This window comes from Lissotriton vulgaris, chromosome 3_2 (genome assembly GCF_964263255.1).
Source record: "Lissotriton vulgaris chromosome 3_2, aLisVul1.2, whole genome shotgun sequence".
Lineage (NCBI taxonomy): Eukaryota > Metazoa > Chordata > Amphibia > Caudata > Salamandridae > Lissotriton > Lissotriton vulgaris.
Genome location: NC_141690.1, coordinates 140,966,691 through 140,987,255, shown reverse-complemented (window position 1 = coordinate 140,987,255; position 20,565 = coordinate 140,966,691). Strand labels below are relative to the sequence as shown.

General features: G+C 46.1%; 1 pseudogene; it reads right to left on the bottom strand.

The window, feature by feature from the left end:
* LOC147725429 (protein MAK16 homolog pseudogene) overlaps positions 1-19,043 on the bottom strand; it is a 39,749-nt pseudogene extending 20,706 nt beyond the window's left edge.
* Between the last annotated feature and the right edge of the window lie 1,522 nt (positions 19,044-20,565).

Genomic DNA, 20,565 nt, shown 5'->3' with positions numbered 1-20,565 from the left:
TCGGACCCACAAGCGGCGAGAAACTGGCAACGCGAGTGAGTCGGGGGCGTGTCCAAGTCTTTTTAACGCGTGATGCGTTAGCTGTGGTGTGATGGGACATGTAGTCCGCTAGAATCCGGGCGCCCACAGAAACAATTTGGAAGCTATGAGACAAGTATTTCGGAAAGGGGCAGCTAAAGGGGTATATGTGGAATTGGGTATCACCTCGTGATGTCACGTACTTATGGCAATCTGGTACATGTATGATCATCTAGGCGGAGGCAATTAGAGACTAACCCGGGGGAGACGGGTACATCGATACGTTTGGTAGTGAGGGTGTTTTTAGACACATGAGCGGCAGACAGCAAGAGCAGGCAATCGCTACAGGCAGGCTATCTAGAGATTACCCAATTCATTCAGATCATTCAGTCCCACCATGGCGGTATTAAACCTCAAGATGAGGTAGGCCTCTTTCTGGGCAAGGCGAACATCTGGGTCCCCTCCAGCTCCTGATTCCACAAATTACATTTATATTTCACCCCCCTTAAGTGTGAATGTTGGAACTTCACACTATGCCAAGAGGTTCTTCCACCTGCACTTTCCTTTCAATCTCCTGCAACTACTACTAACTATTCCATAACCTCAAAGCCCTATCTGGAAAGTATTTTTTTTTTTAAATTATCCTCGTGGAAGCCTGGGACTGTAAAGGAGGTTTTGATAGCTAAATGCTGCTCTTTCACAAACAGTGGAGTGTTCTGAAAACAGGTTGGAAATAGTCTGACATTTTTGTTCCAGCCAGTATTTTACAAGGCTATTTTAAGTAAAGTATGAAAAAATTCACACTTTTGACCTAAAAGTGTAACTTCACAAAATATTTATGGAGTTTCATTAGATTTCATAATTCTATGGGTTTTTGCACACCCCTACAGAACAGTCCAAAGTGACCATTGCAAAGGAAGGATAAGTGCTACTTTGCGAAGACAGTTGTTAAACGTTTTTCAGAATATATGACATTATATACATTGACAGAACCAGTAATTTTCACTTTTTTATAGCACATGTCCAGAGTAGTACAGAGCATGAAGCTACAAGTGCAAACACAGACCATGCATTCTTCCACCAAGACTAATACCACCAGAGACACCCACTTTCACAACGTCCAATTGACGTACAGGTACATATTCCCACACAAGAATCAAACCACAGCAATGAAACAATAACACCAACAAGATCAAGAGGCACAAGGTGATGTGTATCAGTTTAGCACATGACGATGCGTATCCAGGGTCACAGACAGATGTTTATCAAACAGCACAGGGTAATGTACAGCACTGGAACACAGGTCAAGTGCTCCAGAGGAACACAGCGATTGGTACCAGGAGGGCACTAATGATGCACTTAAGGTGAACACTGAGGGATGTGCCTTAGTGAGGGAATGGCTGATGTTTCTCAGGGAAGCACTGAGTTAGTGATGAACCTCATGAAAGCACTGGCAATCAGGGTCGGACTGGGACTGCCCCTTGGTGCAGATGTGGTAATGCGTTTTAGATCCAGAGAAACTCTTTCAAGTTACCGCTGGGATAGCATAACGTGCACCACCACTCGTGGAGGCTGAAACCTGCCTCCTGGGGCTCCAGCCTCCCCGGGGATTGACCGCTTGCCCAGCGGGCCATACTGGTGCTGCACCTGAGTAATGTGCCTCACAGACAGGGCTTGGCTAGGGAATTCAAGCAGCATTGGCAAAAATGCTGAAAGCGGCCTGGCTCGCTTCATCTCTTCACACAATCTCTCTCTTTCTATCCATCCATTTTTTCTCTATCCCTCCCTTCTATCTCTCTTCTGCCTCTGATCACTTTCACTCTACCTTCCCCCTCTCTCTCGATCTTTCTCTCTTGAAGCCTCCTTGTGCCTGCTGCAGTTAACCTCGAGGAGATGGAGAAAGGGACAGAGGAAAGAGGAGCAGCCCCTGCCTAAAAACTGCCCTCTGGGGCTACCAGCCAACAAGAGATGTGCTTGGTGGAATAAAAAGCCCGTACAGCCCACCTCACAAAAGCACCTGGGAGTGTACTTCATGAGAGCAATTAGTGGTGTCTATCAGGCTGTGTGACTGGCTTGTGCAGGAGCTCTGGGTGTTGTGCATCACTGGAATACTTGGTAAGTGCAGTTCAGGGACACAGTTCATTGGTCTACAGGGTGATTTGTAGCTTTGAGCACAGACTGGTGCGGTGGAGCACACAGGGATGTGTACTGATTAGCACATGTCAATGTGCAGTAGATGGTCGCAGGGGTAAGTAACTGAGATCACAACTTGCCCCATGTCAGTTGTGAGCAGCTCATACAGGCTTGATTATTTTTGTACTTGTTGTATATTTCCCATTAAAAAGCGTACGGTTATGTACTAGCATAAACAGAAAAAAAGTATGTCAGCACCAGTAATTTTGCAAGATAAAGAGGGCACTTTCAGCCCTTAATGCATATAAGTGGTTTTAGGAGAGACAGAAAACTAGTTGTGAGTAAATGCTATATTTAATGTAACCTGCTGTGTACAAGCGTCCAAATGCAGAGATAACTCACAGTGTTATTTATGCAGAAGTGCACAGCATCAAGATGACCAACACCCCTACAATTCAGAAAAGAGGGTGGTGATGGACAGAGCATCTGAATTATGCAGAATACTCGTACCCAGTCAACAGATCAGGGCTTGATCCATCACCGTTTTTTAGCTCACTGCACCATCCCAGCTCAGAACCTGGCTACATGCAAATTAGTCTGTCCCTGGCCCAGTCAATCATGGGAACAGGCCAGACCAAACTACCAAGCCAATTCTTTTACTGGAAAGGAAACAAGCTTCCGGGGACCGGTTTCTGGCATTACAGCCGTCTTCGGCCCGGCTTGCTTGAATCCTGATGGTGCAGTGAGCAAGGGACTCACATCTGAGCATACCCTTCCACGCTTGTGGTGGACAAAACGATTCAGAAAAGGGGCTGGTGATGGACAGAGTATCTGAATTAAGCAGACCACTCCTACCGAGTCCACAGATCAGGGCTTGATCCATCACCGTTTTTTAGCTCACTGCACCATCCCAGCTCAGAACCTGGCTACATGCAAATTAGTCTGTCCCTGGCCCAGTGCATCATGGGAACATGGCAGACCAAACTACCAAGCCAATTCTTTTACTGGAAAGGAAACAAGCTTCCGGGGACCGGTTTCTGGCATATAGCCGTCTTCGGCCCGGCTTGCTTGAATCCTGATGGTGCAGTGAGCAAGGGACTCACATCTGAGCATACCCTTCCACGCTTGTGGTGGACAAAACGATTCAGAAAAGGGGGTGGTGATGGACAGAGTATCTGAATTAGGCAGACCACTCCTACCCAGTCCAAAGATCAGGGCTTGATCCATCACCGTTTATTAGCTCACTGCATTGGCTTGGTAGTTTGGTCTGCCCTGTTCCCATGATGCACTGGGCCAGGGACAGACTAATTTGCATGTAGCCTGGTTCTGAGCTGGGATGGTGCAGTGAGCTAAAAAACGGTGATGGATCAAGCCCTGATCTGTTGACTGGGTACGAGTATTCTGCTTAATTCAGATGCTCTGTCCATCACCACCCCCTTTTCTGAATCATTTTGTCCACCCTAAGCGTGGAAGGGTATGCTCAGACATGAGTCCCTCGCTCACTGCACCATCAGGATTCAAGCAAGCCGGGCCGAAGACGGCTGTAATGCCAGAAACTGGTCCCCGGAAGCTTGTTTCCTTTCCAGTATAAGAATTGACTTGGTAGTTTAGTCTGCCCTGTTCCCATGATGCACTGGGCCAGGGACAGACTAATTTGCATGTAGCCAGGTTCTGAGCTGGGATGGTGCAGTGAGCTAAAAAACGGTGATGGATCAAGCCCTGATCTTTGGACTGGGTAGGAGTGTTCTGCTTAATTCAGATACTCTGTCCATCACCACCCCCTTTTCTGAATCAACACCCCTACAAACACACATGCATGATAGCAAGGCTGCACTAGGCCCCAGGTCTTATGGGACTCCTTCGGCCAACACTAACCTCATGGCGAGCAGTGTTTGCCATGCTGGGCTTTGTAATACATGTTATCTAATTCCAAAAGCAAAACTACAAGCCCCAGAATGGAATATGTTGTGGGTGAAAGCTCAGAACCAGTTAAAGAGTCATACAAGGCATCGTGAGTTTAACAACTATGCCGAAGAGGTGATGCTAAATAAAATAAAACACATGTATGTTGTTTTTATGAAGTTAACAATTTGGCCTGTTTTTCGTTGACTGATTCTGAACAAAAAAATACCGTTTGTTAAGTAACTGCCTCAGTTAATTTACCCTGCTCCTCTTTAATATTTTAGTTGTCTTTGTTTACATAGCGATGCCATGCAGAAGCATCCTGTGCGTTACAACATTGTCTGGGTAATGAACTGCTTGACTCCAGTGATTTTTGTTAATCATTTATTTTTTTCTAAAATAAGCTTGGCAAATCACAAATGGGTTTGCCATATTATTGCTGCAGGCAGCCTTGATAAAGTTTCACCTATAATGCAGACGCCTGCCATTGTGTATCTGAGGGATCAAGTTCACAAAGCCATCAAAAATAGTGCACATATTTGAATCTGCAAAACTAAAGACAAAGCCATAGCCATAACAGCAGTGTACAGGATGGCTCGAACGCCAGTATTGCAACCAACCACAACAACCACTATATGAGCAACTGACCTGATTCATTATCCTATACAATGAAGAGATTCAAATATTCTGGAGAACCCTCATAAAACATTGGCATTCTTTGATGGAAGAGTTAGAACTCTTAAACATGTTTTACAATACACCAGACATTGCCTTCAAGACAATCAGTCATCTCAGAAACCACATGTATCCTTGTGTAGTCGTACAAATAAAGAAAACAATCATTTTGCACAGGCCAAACACACACCAAAGTTTGTCACAACTGCAGCATGTGTAAACTACATGCCAACATAATCAGGAAAGGGAGTGTGCTACTAAGATGAATTTTCACATGGACAAAAGTTCATCATCTTTTTCAATGTTATCAATTTTTCCTATTTTTTAGCTGTAGAACCTATTTTCTTTTAATGGAATCATGACCGAGGCCTATGGACCACAGTTTAGGTATAAAATCTAAATATAACATATCACTACTGATTGTAGGTGGGAGAGTGGCATGTCATTTTGAATGTATATTCCATCAACCGTGTTCAGATTGCAGTCCCTAGAGCAAAAAGAGCCCGGCTAGGTGGACAAACTTTTTCGGCCAATGTAGCGACACTTTGGAACTCCCTGCCCCCTGCCCTCCAACAGGCCCCATCCGAGTTATGCTTCAAGCGCTTGCTGAAAACCTGGCTGTTTGCCCAGCCACGCTAGATGTCACCTTCTCTAGCCTTTATGGTCATAACATCCTGTTCTTGCAGCGCCGGGACACCTCCTCGCGAGGTAGCTGATCGCGCTTTATAAAACTCTGTATTATTATTAATATCTCCTATAGGATTCAATATACTAAATTTAACTCTTAGTGCAAGACATCGGTTGGACTTGGCCCTCTCCGCAAGGTCATCCCCAAACATTTTGCTTTCAGCCTCATGTTTTCTGAACCCATTCTTGTTGGTTATTAAGACTCTGTGCACTTTACCACTGCGACATGTAGGTCCCTAGTAAAGTGGTACTACATCAATACAGGGCCTGTAAATTAGATGCTACTAGTGGGTCTGCAGTACTTATTGTGCCACCAACATGTCTCAGGTTTGCTATTGATGCCAATTTGGTAAAATAAACCCCTTGCCAGGCCTAAATCGGCCTCTTTGTTACATATAGGTCACCCCTAAAGTAAGTCCTAGACAGCCCATAGGGCAGGGTGCATTGTCATTAAAACATTGGACATGTACTTTTATGTTTTACATGTCCTGGTAGTGAAAAACGCACCTGTTTTTTTCACTACTGTGAGCCCTATCGCTCCAATAGGATAACATTGGGTTACCTTATTACATTTAATATGTGATTACATCTGACTGGGAGCAGGTGGGTAGGTCATGTTTGGTGTCTGAGGAGGTATAATGTAAGACCCTCTTTAATGGTAAAGTTAGATTTTAAGTCACAAGTCTGAAAATGCAATACAAAGCTGGCATTTTCTTGTCCTACCGATTTGGTGCCTGCAGCCTGTTCCTGGGTCACATGACTAAATGCAGTTGACAGTTGGCCTTTATGTATTTCTTCCAAACAGCATCAGAATAGAGGGGCTGGTTGTTGGCAGGATGGGCCTTCTCAGGCAGGATGGGGGCAAAGCTACCATTCTTGCATTTTAAAGCACTGACTCAGCTCACAGACAAAGGGCTTCACACTAGCCTTTTGTACCTCCATTCAGACTGTGACCAGGACAGGGAGACAGGAAGTTCCAGGCACTATGTAGGGGGAGAGTCTAGAAGCTTCTCCCACTTCAAAGTGGGCACCAGGAACACCCAGGCCCACTGTTCAGTTCACTCCGGGACCTGTGGATACTGCAGAAGAAGGTTAGCCTGCCCTGCTTGCTGAGAAGCAAGACTGGACTGGACTGGATTCATCCCAGGCTAAACTGACTCCGAGGGTCAGCTCACTGATCTCCTGCCTGTGCTACAGGGACAAAACAAGCTTCAGAGGCCTGTCTGCAATTGCCTAGCTGACCTGCTGCAACTGGGCCTGCCTAGCCCTGCTGACTGCTGCTGGAGTGTGTTTCTGATCCCCAAGAGGTGCCTCCCAGGCCCTGGATCCTGGGTATGGCATAGACTGAGCTCCCCCTCAAAGAAAAGGATAAGTTCTGGAGTTTTGGCCTCTTCATGACCATGAATGGGCCCGTTCACATCAAAATCTTACCACCAACACTGACTGGCAACACAAAGCTCCATTGAATCTGGCGCTTCATGCTACAGCGATGAACAGCAATGCAAGATCTATACTCTCGGGAAGATCCTTCTCCTACCTCGCTGTGAAGACCTGGAACTCTCTACCTCTACATCTCAGGCAATCACCTTCACTGCCTCAACTCAGGAAGGACCTCAAGACTTGGCTCTTCGACTGAACCTCAGACCCCCCTCCAAAGTGCCTTGAGACCCTAATGGGAGATTAGCGGCACTCTAAAAGAACCCTGGTTGATTGATTGATTGATACTTTGTGCTACAGCATCAACAGTCTGCGGCGAACTCCAAGGTGCCACCCAACAGGATCTTTGAAATACAGTGATGATTGTCTGTGATGCCCTGCCTGCTGTTCACTCTACAGTGACAACAATCCATGAAGCTATCCCTGATCCTCGTGGCCTTCTTCACCACAAACAGAACTCTTTGTGCTAGACTTTAGAAGGTCAGTAAGTCAGTGAAAAAGCTTTTATTATCGGTTAAAAACCACAAAAATACATATTTACACATATACAAGTAAAATAGAAAAATTTACAATGCTAAAAGTCCTCAAGGGACACCAAGTCATACAGATGTTAAGAAGGGTAAAAATAGAACAGACGTCGTTGGCTCAATATAGAATGCAATGAGACTCACGGTGGGACACCCCGAACAGACTATTAATGAAAAGGCTCCCCACAACAGTCAACATACAATCCCAGGGGCAGTAGTCAATGACTTTGCATTTTTTAATATTGCACACCTGGAGTACCACATAGACAGAGGAATCTTGCTGTCTGTGAACACTGTCAAATGTGTGGTATCAACTTTGAGAATTCTAAAAACCTCCCTATAGCCCCTTAAGCCCCTGGTCTTACAAAATTGGATAATCCACTTGGCTCTCGCCCTTGAGTACAAGGGCAGAAGAGCAGAACGTGCTGATCCATCTCTCTGCAACCTGTTAACCTTGGCAAGAGCTCACTTGCGATGGGGCTTTTGACCACTTGTAAGTAAGGCCCCTAAAGGGCATTGAGCCATGCCTAAACTCGATGTATAGTTTCTTTGCCAGGGGAGGCTGGATGGCATCCAGAAATTTCTCGAATTTGGGAAGGGCCTTGAAATCCAGAAAGTTATTAGTCAACCTGCCCATAGAAGAGTTTGATAGAATGAGAGCAGAGCGGGGTTGTTTTAGTGCCAAACTCAAGGATTTTTTGGAAAGCATGGGGCAAGCCACCTCAGGGGACAACCACAAGTCCCCCATGCCGAGAGCTTGAGAGAGGTGCTTAATGTACTTTAACCAAGAGATCTTCCCCACGCCCCCTATGGACAGGAGATCCCCCAGGTCCTCTCTGTAGCTCACAAGTTCCAGAGTGGACCAGAGTCATCTCCAATATAGTAACGGGTGGTTCGAGATGATTTCCTGGATAGGCACTAGACCTAGATCCAACCTTAAGGGAGTTAAAGGGGTACTCCGGGGGAGTCCCAAAAGGCGCCTAATGAAACTCAGTGAGAGATAGCGGGGCAGCGTTAACATGTCCCCATAGATCCGCACTTTAGAAGGTAACTTTTTCAGTGGGGTTAACCTGGTCTCTGCATTCGAAATGTACTCCATCGTGGTCTGCCGGAACTTATGTCTATCACCCAACAATGCACAAACAGATAACTCTGAATGCTGCTTTGTGCTTTTCTGATAACCCTTGGGTGTTGCCTTGTGCTTTTAGGTCCTATACTTACCTTAAATATTTGAAGTTGTATATGCCTGGCTCTACTGATTGGATTGAAGTAGTTTTGGTGTCAAATAGTTTATAAAATGATATTCTGTTTATCTATTTCTACTTTGGTGTGGGATTTTTCTTGTGTTGTGCATTCACTTTATTATTGTTTAAGTGCTGCATAAATACTTTACACTTTGCCTCTAAGTTAAGCCTGACTGCTTTCGTGCCAAGGTTCCAGAGGGTTAAGCACAGGTTAATGTAGTGACCTTTTATGTTTCACCCTGACATGGATTGTGGCTGTTGTTTATGTAGGGTTTCACTCTCCTCAACCAGCACCCACATTTTTCTCCACATCCATCAAGGAAAGATAATGCCATGCTTGCCCTAGAGACGTATTGTGCTGTAATAACATCTTAGAGGTGCCACACTGCTCTGGTGACCACAAACTGCAGCGGCTGCTCAGTTTGGGCTATGTTAGATTTGGGGGTCTCTAGTTTATTTATTTGAAAATTTGTATATAGCGCTGGCTAGACCCAGAGGTATCAGAGCGCTTTACATGAGGACAAGCAATTTGTTCAGAGCATAGTTACCAGTTACATAGTCACAAGTTTCTCAGTTACAGAGCATAGTTGGTGGAGTGTAGTTACATGAGTTAAAAACATATATGTAAGGAAAAAATCAGGCAAGGGGAGAGATTTAGGGGAGAGAGTGAAGGAGCATGGGAGGTAGACAAAGAATGAAAAGAGTGAAAGAGGTGAGGGGGTGAAGGAACCGCAAATGGGAGACGAGGAAAAAACTGAGGAAAAGTGTCCTTCTTGTCAGCATTTATTTTGTGTCCGGACTCCAATATTTTTGCATTGCCATTTCGTGCCAAACACCTCTGCACGACCCTCCTGGTAGTTTCTGCTCATGTCTGATGAAATTCTAACTGTCACGACCACCCTGCCCTTCCAGCTCCTTATGGTTGAGCCAATTTCAAAAAAATGAACAAAGAATTGGCCTTACCCACCTTCGGACTGAACTCCTCCACACATCCATCCTGTTTCACAAGACTTGGTCACGTCAACGTCCCAGACTTGTTTCTTTCACATATCCTGTTGTTCAAGGTCTGTCTGTTCTCTCACGTACATGTCCTGTTTTGCAAGACCTGTCCGTAATCTTTTGTACCATCTGTTGCAGCCTCCCTCCTGCCTTGACAAAGAATGGTGTAACTGCATTTTGACTCGGGGGCACCAGGTCCCCACCGGAACTGGTTTCTTAAGGTGGGAAATGTGTATATAAGGTCTGTATGCTGCGGAGTAAAGCAGCAGCCTCCTCTGTCTTGTCTCCGACGATCTTGGGACTCTGTTCCATAGCCGATGCTATTCGAATAAAACTTGGTTCCTCCTGTAGATGAAGGCTCCTGTGTCTCCTTTTTCTATATAAGGAGGGTATAGAAGACTTGGGTGGTTCCCCGCCGCCGAGACCCAGTAAGTGGGTAAAAACGGTTCTTCAAATGGCGCCCGAATAGGGACTTTACGAGCACGAAGGTCAGGCCCGGTGGATGTGAGGAGGTGCACGGAGAGACTCCGATGGAGATACCCTACCTGAGGAATTCTTGCAGTCCGGTAGCCGAATAACTGCTTTACACGATGCAAGCTGTGACAGGCCCTGTGAAACACTTCCCAGTGATGCGGTGGCATCTGCTGCGACGCCGATCCTCTCCCCCAGCGATGCGAGTTGCTTCCACAATGATGTGAGCCGCGACAGACCCTGCGACACACTTCTCGGAGGTGCGGCGATGTCTGATGTGAAGTCGATCCTCTTCTCCTGCAACACACTTCCCGGGGATGTGGGGGTGTCTGCTGCGATGTCGATCCTCTTCTCAGGCGATGCAAGGCGATTCGTGTTGTGAAGCAGCACCAGCAGTTTGGCGACACGCTTCCTGTTCTTGAGTCGCGCTTCCAGCTCCTTGCGGCACGCAAGTCCTCAGAAAGTCCAGAATAACTGCATGCACGTCAAGAGAGCTCTTGGGAAGCTGGTAGGTGAAGTCTGTTGTCCCTGAGACTTCAGCAGGAGGCAAGCTCTGTTCTCAAGCCCTTGGAGATCCTTACACAAGTTGATGAAAGTACACACAAAGTTCCTCTCTCCTTTCTTTGGCAGTCAGGCAACCACTTCAGGCTAATCCTCCAAGCAGCACTTCAGCTTAGGGTTAGATTAGAAAATGGCGGCTGTGGCGCCCTGGTAGCCAGCTGGAGACTCTGGCGAGCTGATTGAGGGGGCGCTGACTGACTTGTGAGGCAGAGACCTACTGCGCTGCTGGCCCCACATAGCTGCGGATTCCCTTGGGACGGAGTGATTCCCGTGACGCAAGGAAACTGCCCACTGCGCTGCAGGGGGCCCTGGTGCCTTCTGACGGGGTGCTGCGGAGGCAGCTGCGGCATTGGAGGCCCTGGAGGATGCCTTGTCTGACTGCAGCAGTGAGTGTCTCGTGCTGCCTGTAGGCCCCAGCCACGACCGCTGTAGTGCCTGTGTCTCTCAGGCGCTGATCTGGCACAGCTGTAGAAAGTAACACCCCCTGCATTGCGGGCTGTGACAGCAGCTGGGCAGAGCGTGAGGAGAGGGCCCCGCCGGCACGAGACCCACCCGATTATGACCTTTAGACACTCAGACCACGCTGAGGGACGAAAATGCGCTCATAGATCCCGGCTCCCCATCCGGCTGCTATCCTGCCCACACTGAAGCAGCTGTGCCTGCCCCCTGAGACCATTCTGTGCGCAAGACCTGTGGAGCAGCTCCTAAGCAGTAGAGCCGGGTGCGCATAGAAGATTGCCACATTTCCTGATGCCCCGCCGGGATAGCGGGACGTAACAAGACCCGCTGGGCCCCTTGCAGGACTTGACCCCCTCTCTTAGTCATTGCAGGGAGAGGAGTGCCCCCATCTAGGGCTGCATCTGCAGGAGCTCCAGAGACGTTAGCCCGATCATCCCCATATCTCTGGGCCCAGAACCACTGTCTGACATGCACTGGGCCTGGGAGGATGAGACCACATATGCCAGGGGGCCACTGCCCAGAGGAGGCACTTAGCTGGCCACTTGATACCCCACACCGCCCTCCAACCCGTCGATTCACCCCAACACTGTCACACCTACAACCGGCTCTCTGGGAATCTCAAAGAGAGTGCAGACACTACTACCTCCATGCATAGCGGAGAGAACCCATCACCCCTTCCAGGCGATGTCAAATACCGATCTCCACTGTAGAAGAGTTTGTGTTGCATGAGCCCTGCTCCTCCCGCCTTTGTCTCATCGCGCGCTGGGCCTCCGACCTCCACCGCAAGTCACCGAGCGCATACATCAGGAGTGAGTGACGGATCCTTTCGGACTCCAGCCGAGCCGCAGGACCCCCGCCTCGCCGCCCTGGGGAAACCAGATGGGAAACAGTTGAAACTCAACTTTGACACTCGAAAGACTCCCCGATCCCAGACAGAGCCTGATGAAGATCACGCTGCCGCTCGTACTACCTCTACCGCAGACCTCAAGGAACTATTGTTGGTAATGCAATCAATTATAAAAAAAGTGAGAGTGATCCCTAGATTAACCAATGGAAAAGAGGTACCACTACCAGAAAAGAGAATGGTTTCCATGATTGCGATAATGACTACAACGTACAATGACTATGCAACACACTATTTCCAACTCCAGTCAGCAGTTATCTAATACCATCACACAAAATATTACATTTTCTAAAAAAACATTTGTCTTTATTTGTATGCCGTGGGCAATTTCAATAGAATTCCTTTAAAAACAACACATGTTTCATAAATCTTTCAAAGACACAATTACATCAACAATTGTCACCAATATTAAAAACTATATTCCCTAATCAGAAATCAACATGTACACATTCCATATACATCATTTATGACCTGCATAATCGAGACAAACGAAAAAACAAAAAGACTTAAAAATTATCTAATTCTATTGCACATTGATTTCGAAAGCACAAGGCCAATACTCTTAATCTGTATTTGCACCCTTCTGTGACTGTCTTTTTCAATTGTGCTCTCCTTTAGCGTCGACGCGTTTCAATGGTTTATATTATTTCAGTACCACCTTTTTCAAGACATACAAATGATTTAGCTGTCCCGATCAAATTTATAATTGTTCTACCTAAAAACAGATACAAATAAAATCAATCAATTTGATGTTCATTGTAAAAATTCATTTATACACTATCATGAATGTTATATGAATTACATGGCTTTCTCAGTAAGCAACTTAAATTCTCTACAGTATAGACACCTCTATATATTTCATCATGTATTTAGCGCATAGTTTGACTGTTACATCAAGGAAATACCTATACATATCTAATTGTACATAAACACATACTCTCATGTTCAGGTCTAGCTCCTTCGTACCATGCCTTATGCACTGTACTGTATGCTTTTAATGCTGAGAGTGTTTGCTTACAAATGACTACCTCCCTCTCATGTCATCTTGCAAACACATGGCATACAAAAATGATACAGTTACGCACTAAAATATATTTTGTACTCTATTAAGACATATTGACTTCCTGAACATTGCAATTGCTCAGTTATTTTATTATTTTTACTGTCTCAACCGTTAATTAGAATTAACAAAGGTAGACCTGAAATACTTCTACTCTTACATTTCACTTTCTTACCATTAATGGCTCTTTGGTCCACTGCGTAATGGCTTATTTGAGGAAGCAACGGCTCTCACTGCACTGTGCTGTAAGAGTAAACTGTACTTGCCACCCCTACTGCTTTTTGGGGAAGTTTTTTGATGGCTCTACCCTCTGTGAAATAAATGGAAACTTCGTGTATAGGTGTTAATCATTCTCAGTCTCTATGTGCTATTACCTATGTTTTACAGACAGATATCTCTCTTGTGAAAAAGGATAACTTAAATACGAGGGAATGGAGATATCCGTCTACCCCGATTTTACCATGGCTGTCCAAGAGCAGAGACGCAAGTTCCTCCAGGTCAAGAATAAACTGCAACAACTCAATATGCCATAAGCTATGCTGTTCCCGGCTTGCCTCAAAGTAACACACCAAGGTAAACAGCATTTTTTCACCAATCCGCAACATGCCCAGGACTTCATCAAGACCCTGCCTAAACAGCCGGTGGCCAGGAATCCCCAGCGCGCCACATGGGAAATAATGGCGGTTCCTCTGACATCGAGTAGCACCTTCCAAGGCAGACACTGAAACTGATAAGAATGACACCATGCCCCTGCAAGGACACCCAGGAGCCCCCAAGACGTCTGTGGGCTTTGACTAGAACTATATGGTTCCCACCCAAAACACAAGGACTTATCAAGACACAGAGCTCATGCCATGCAATCTGCTGAGAAGATTCAGACATTGTGCTTCTTGGAGCTGGTCGAAGCAGAGAGCAACCTGCTCCTCGATTTTGTACCATGCTACCGCCCTGCATTGCAATTTCATGTCTACCTAGTGGCGCATGGCACTACACATAGCTCACATAAAGGACCACCACTCTATACCCAGCATCAGATGTCCTGTACAAGGCGCTGATTGCCTACTTCGTTGCACATGCTCCACTTACCCCCAAAGGAAAAAGCATACTGCACTAGGGACCACACTAGACACTGCATCAAGATGGAATTACACCACTTTACCCGAGCACCCTAGCCCTCGCGAGGTGAATCTGGTGGCCCTTTAGCCTCCACCCACCAGGTGAACCCTAAAACTTTGTATTTTATAAAATGACTGAACGGTTACCCCACCATCCCCAGTTGGGAAGGGGGTATATGGGACTATTTGGGAGGGGGGAGGGACAAGTCTCGGTGAGTTGGGGATGCTGCTGTGGGAGGGGGAGGGATTGGGAAATGTTTTCACACACCACTTTGCACTGTACCAATTTTTCCACATATGTTGATACCGTTCTCTATAATCAAGCAAATCACATTCTACACCAATACAATTCTCCACATACACCATGGAGTCCCGACCTAATACCCTCCAGTACAATTTTCTGACATGGAATGTACGAGGCCTGGGGAACCCCCGCAAACGCTTCCAAATCCTAGCCTACCTAGATCGTTACAACATCCACTGTGCCATGCTCCAGGAAACACATCTTGCTCCCACTACATGCTTCTCATCCTATTCCTCATGCGCCCAAGGTACTCTCATTCTGGTGAAACACCCACTCCCGCTACAGCATTCTATGGGGTCGGCTATCCACACAATCCATAACACTAGTATCTTGCTATGGGCCCTACACTGATGACCCAGACTTTTTCTCGATATTATGGGTCAAAATACTGGACATAGGGTCTAGGCACTTACTATGGGGAAGTGACTTCAATGTTACAATGCACCCGACTCTGGACATTTCGCACCCGCAGCCTCACCACTACACTAATGCACAATTCACCCTCAAAAACATTGTTGAAGACCATGATCTTATAGACGCCTGAGGAACTCTCCACCTGCTAGCTCGAGAGGGCTCTTGTTACTCCTCTGTCCACTCCTCTTGGTTGCGCATAGACATTTGGTTAGTCGATAAAGGATTAGCAACCTGGATGACACATTCATCTTACCTCCCTTGCACATATTCAGACCACTCCCCTGTGCTCCTCAATCCTACGCCACCACATGAAGACCCCCCTTCCTCTCCTGGTGCCTCAACCCACAGACACTATTAGACCCCGTTTTCAAAGACGAACTTGAGCAGGAAATATCTGACTTCTTCCTCCGCAATGATAGCTCAATTCCGCAATGCTCCACGATATGGGAGGTCTTCAAGGTTACCAAACGGGGAGTCTGCATTTCCAAAAGTTGGGGAGTGTTATAAGATATCCGCAATACACTTCAGAAGCTGGAATAGGACATTAAACAAACTGAGTTGTCTATACATTCCACACCCTCCCGGCACTGCAAAAGCACCGACGTACCCTGCTTATAGAGTACCAGGAAACGGCTGAACGAGAATGTAAATTTAGGGGGAAATACCATCAGGCCCGTCCATATGGAGAGGGGGAGAGGCCGGGACCAGCGCTGGCTTCCTCTGTCCGACCCCTACGCTTTGCCAACACCGTCTTCAAGATTGAAGATGAGGACGGACACACGCACAGAAACACTTTGGCTATACTCGATGTCTTTAAAAGGTTCTATAAAAAACTATATGCAACCCACTCACAAGCTCCAGTGGACTTCACTTCATTCTTTGAAGACACTGCCATTGCTTGGTTGGGAACTGCCAAAGAGACTTCCTTCTTGCGCATCACGAGGACGAGGAGATTATCTCTGCTATATAATGCAGCTACAATCTGGTAAGGCTCCGGGGCCAGACGGCCTCCCGGTTGAATTTTATAAAACATTTCGCCATCTAATCATCCCGGTTCTGCGCCACGTCCTTGAGGAAGCCCATGAATCAGGTATCTTACCTCCCTACCCAAACCAGGAAAACCGACCACACAAGTTGATTCATACAGGACCCTGTCCCTTATCAATAAAGATGCCAAGATCCTAGCTAAATTAATTGCAAATCGTACCAACCCTCTTATGCCGGTGTTGGTCCTCCCTGACCAATCGGTGTTTGTCCCCACTAGAAGTACGTCCCACAACTTACGCACCCTCTTCGCACTACTTCACAATATCGACCCTGATGAGGATGTGGCCACTATCTTCCTTCATGCACATAAGGCATTTCACTCCCTGGAGTGGGACTATCTATCCTTTGTACTAGTATGCATGGGCTTCCCTCTCCCATTCTTAGAATGGATACATTTATTGTACACAGGACTCGGTACTACGGGGATGATCAATGGCATGTGGTCTTTCAATTCAATTTCAATTCAAGGATTCTTTATTCGATGATTAAAAATCACCATAAAAGCACATACATATATACATAAGTAAAAATTCATTAAATCATTTTCAGGATCCCGATTATAATAATTATTGTTTACATGTTACAAAAGTAAAGGGGATTATGACACTTTAAAAAAGATTAATAACAATTTTTAGACATCATTCCTCTCCTCTGGTTACCCTTAAACGAACCGCCACTTTAATAAAATCCATTATACAGCACAATGTTAAAGGGTCGGATGCTTTCTGTAGGTAAATTAAGGCCTCTTTAGCGTGTTCCAAATTGGCTTGTTTTCAAATTTTCACTAGAAATCTGCGCCTAGGCATGGTAAAAAGAGGGCAGAGTAGTACAAAGTGAAGGGAGTCCTGCGGAGACCTATTGTCGCAGCCGCAGGATCCCTTCTGCTCAATTGTTGTTGAAAACCCTGCTGGTGATGCCAGTAGGTATGGAAGTAAATGTAATCTAAAGCGACACATCAGAAATCTGTCCTGAGCATTGTGCATGAGGTACAAATATGGCTCCATTCCCTCGACGCTCTTGACCAAGTTGTGAGCCCTCACTGTCTTTTTGAGCCCTTCAGCCTCAGCTCTCTGTTGTGCTTTTTGCTCTAAAAAAGCTTTTTTTACTAACATCTTGTGCTGGGATACAATTGCTACAGGGTTGGTGAAGAGATTCCTATAGCCAAGGGCCTCTAAGGTACTCTTTACATAATTGAGCCATGGTATTCTCATACATTTATCCCTTTCTAAGCAATCATTTAAAATTTCTCTGCTCAGAGACGCGTCAGGGTTGACCCAAATTTTTAACCAGGCCACTATTGGCCTAAGTTTTACCAGATCTTCTAGGTAAGGCCTCCCTAGTTCCCTGTGTGCTATAAAACCAGCAGTGCTTGGGGGTACCCTCAGGATGGATCTTAGGTATTTATTTTCCTCCCGCTGTATTTTTGCAGTATTAACAAAGCCCCATACCTCTGCCCCATAAATCACTTTGGAGCAGCATATGGAGCTATACAGGTTCATCACCTGTTCCGGGTTCCATCTGCCTACACTCCTACCATAACTTGCTATTGCCCCATTGGTAGCGATCATTTTGCTACAGCGCTCCTCGACCAGGGAATTAAATTGTAAAGCCCCGTCAAAAATTACACCTAGATAGGGAAATGTTTTAACCTCTTCTATTTTGTGGTTTCCTATCGTGTACATAAATTTGGTGCAAGGTTTGTTACCAGCCAGCAGCACATATGATTTGCCCAAATTGACAAAAAGGTCTAGGGAGCCCATAAATTTAACAAATCCATCGATCAGAATCTGTAAGCTCCTAGGCGTACGTGCGAGCAAGACCGCGTCGTCTGCGTAAAGCAGAACGGGGATATGACGCGTCCACACCCTTGGGCAATCTGTCTTTAGAGTTAACAAAAACTGCTCCAAATTGTTTATATAAAGGGAGAATAAAAATGGGGCAAGAATACAGCCTTGCCGTACCCCGCTCTTGCAAGAAAATGAATCGGTCAGGCCCCCCTCCCTGTTAAAACGGACCTTAGCAGAGGTATCGCTGTAAAGTTCCCTTAAGATATTAATTAGGCCAACCTCTATCCCCATAAGAGACATCATGACCCAAAGTTTTTCCCTATTAACATGATCGAATGCCGCTGCCAGATCCATGAACCCCATATAGATGGCTTCATTGCTGGCCATGGTGTATTTGGCTGTCAGCATATAGAGGTTCAGGCATTGATCACTGGTGGACCTCCCCGTCCTGAATCCGTATTGAGTGTCCGAGAAGGTGTTATTTTCTTCGGTCCACTCGCACAGTCTATTAAGGATCGCCCTTCCCAGAAGTTTGGCAGATACATCAATAAGGGAAATCGGGCGATAACACTTAGGGTCATCCCTATTGCCCTTCTTAAAAATAGGGACGATTATGGCCTTAGACCAGGACAGCGGCAGGCCACAGATGATGGCGGTATTTATGACCCTGGTCATTATGGGGGCACAGAGTTCTACACAGCTTAGAAACAAATCGGGGGGGATTCCGTCAGGGCCAGGGGCTTTATTTTTTGACAAACCCTCTATTCCAGCCGTAATCTCCTTAATGGTGAACACTACTGTAGAGCCCTGATGTGAGATCTCAGGATGCTCTTCAGTGGTTCCTGGCTCGTAGTTGTACAGCCCCTTGTAGTGAGAGACCCACTGTTCTGGTAAGATGTTGGATCCTATCTCCGGGGTGTTATTTTCCTGGAAAGTAGGTTGGTTAATAATTCTCCAGAACCCGGACATGTCCCTTTTTTCCCCAGTTTCTCTTAGGTCTGCCCACGCTTCTCCCTGTAGAGCTAATTTCCTCCTCTTGATCTCCCTCTTATATTTATTCCTACACACCATGATTTGTAGGGTGTCCCTTGGTTTGTTTTTAAGGCTGCTTTTGAGCTCCCTCAAAGCCTTTGAGCAGTCTCTATCGAACCAACGTGGGTTACAGTGGTTCCTTGTGGGCGCGCTAGTTTTTAATAGACCGTCTATAAGGTCAGCGATCTGGCCAAATGCTTCAAGCAACCTCGGACCTTGAACATCCATATCTAAACAGTCATCAATGGCGGGTTTACCAGAGTCCATCAGGGATTTATAAAAAGTTTCCCCATCTATTTTGGACCACCTTAGTCTCCTACCCTGGTCTGTTACCTTCTCAGTAATTATACCTTGGTATCTACTTTTTGAGCCCGCCAGATACAACAACCCCAATACAAGGGGGTTGTGATCACTAAAACTGCTCCATTCTATCCCTACACTGAGGACTCTATTTATTAAAAATCTAGAGACTAAGATATAGTCAATGATAGATGAACATCCTCTGCCCTTGAATGTAGGTGGGAGGCTGCCATCCCTCTGCACACCCATCATGTTGATAGTGTGCTCTAGATCATAATTAAGCCGGAGCTTACCAAAAGCTAACCCATCCGGCGTGTGGGAGAAATGCGGCCCATTCTCTACAGGGCAGTGAGACCATTCTGCATCTATTGGGACCAGTGCCGAGCATAGGTGACAGTTAAAGTCTCCCATGACCAGCAGAGCAGGTACCTGCCCCATTTTCTGAGCTTTAATTTCTTGACCCAATCTGTCATCCAACTCTCCTACAAATGAGGGATGGTCCGCCCCTGCCCCATTGTTGTAAATATTGAAAACATTAAGTCTTAGCCCCTTCCCAGGAAACCGTACTGCTTGTATGGCATGGGATTTCCAATCTGTGGTGGACCAGCTGCCCGGAAGGTTTAGATCTACATATATGGATAGACCTCCCATGGCTCTCCCCGATCTCGTTTTTTGCGCCGGAACAAAAAAACATTTATACCCCTGCATATGGAAGTTGCTATTATCAAGGGCCCATGTGGTCTTTTACCTTTCCAATATCCAGGGGCACCAGACAGGGATGCCCTCTGTCCCGCCTTCTATTTGCCCTGGCTATTGAGCCCCTCGCCGCCAAGGTCCGGCAGCATTATCAAGAACACGCCATTATTTACCCTGACAGATAAATACTTAACTCTCTATACGGTGACAACCTCACCCTTTATCTACGACATCCGGACGTAAGCCTGAGCCCCATTCTTCCACTCTTCATTCTCTTTGGGCAACTCTCTGGAGTCAACATTAACTGGGATAAATCCCAGATATATCCCTTACCGACTCCACTACAAAATTCACATGGACTATCCCCACAAATGGTGCGACGATGCACACACTTATCTTGGGATAATCATATCCCACAACCGCGAGGAGCTGATGAGGGCTAAGATTCAATAATTTACAAAATTACGAGATGGATAGTGTTGCCCCTATCTATGGCTGGCAGAGCTACCCTCATAAAGATGGTTATATTGCCTAAGCTTTTATATTTGCTTGTTAATATTCCCTATGCCCCCAGTCGCCATTTCTTCATGTCCATCAGGACTTAGCTCATACGACTCACTTGGGGAGGAAAACAAGCCAATTTGCGATGGGACATGTTGTAAGTAGAAAAGATCCAATGCAACTTGTAGGTTAGAAGTCTTCAAGTATTTATTGCAGTACAGAGAACAGAACAAGCACACCACCAGCTGACCAGAGTCCAACTGACCAAGCTGGAACATTAACCACATGAGAT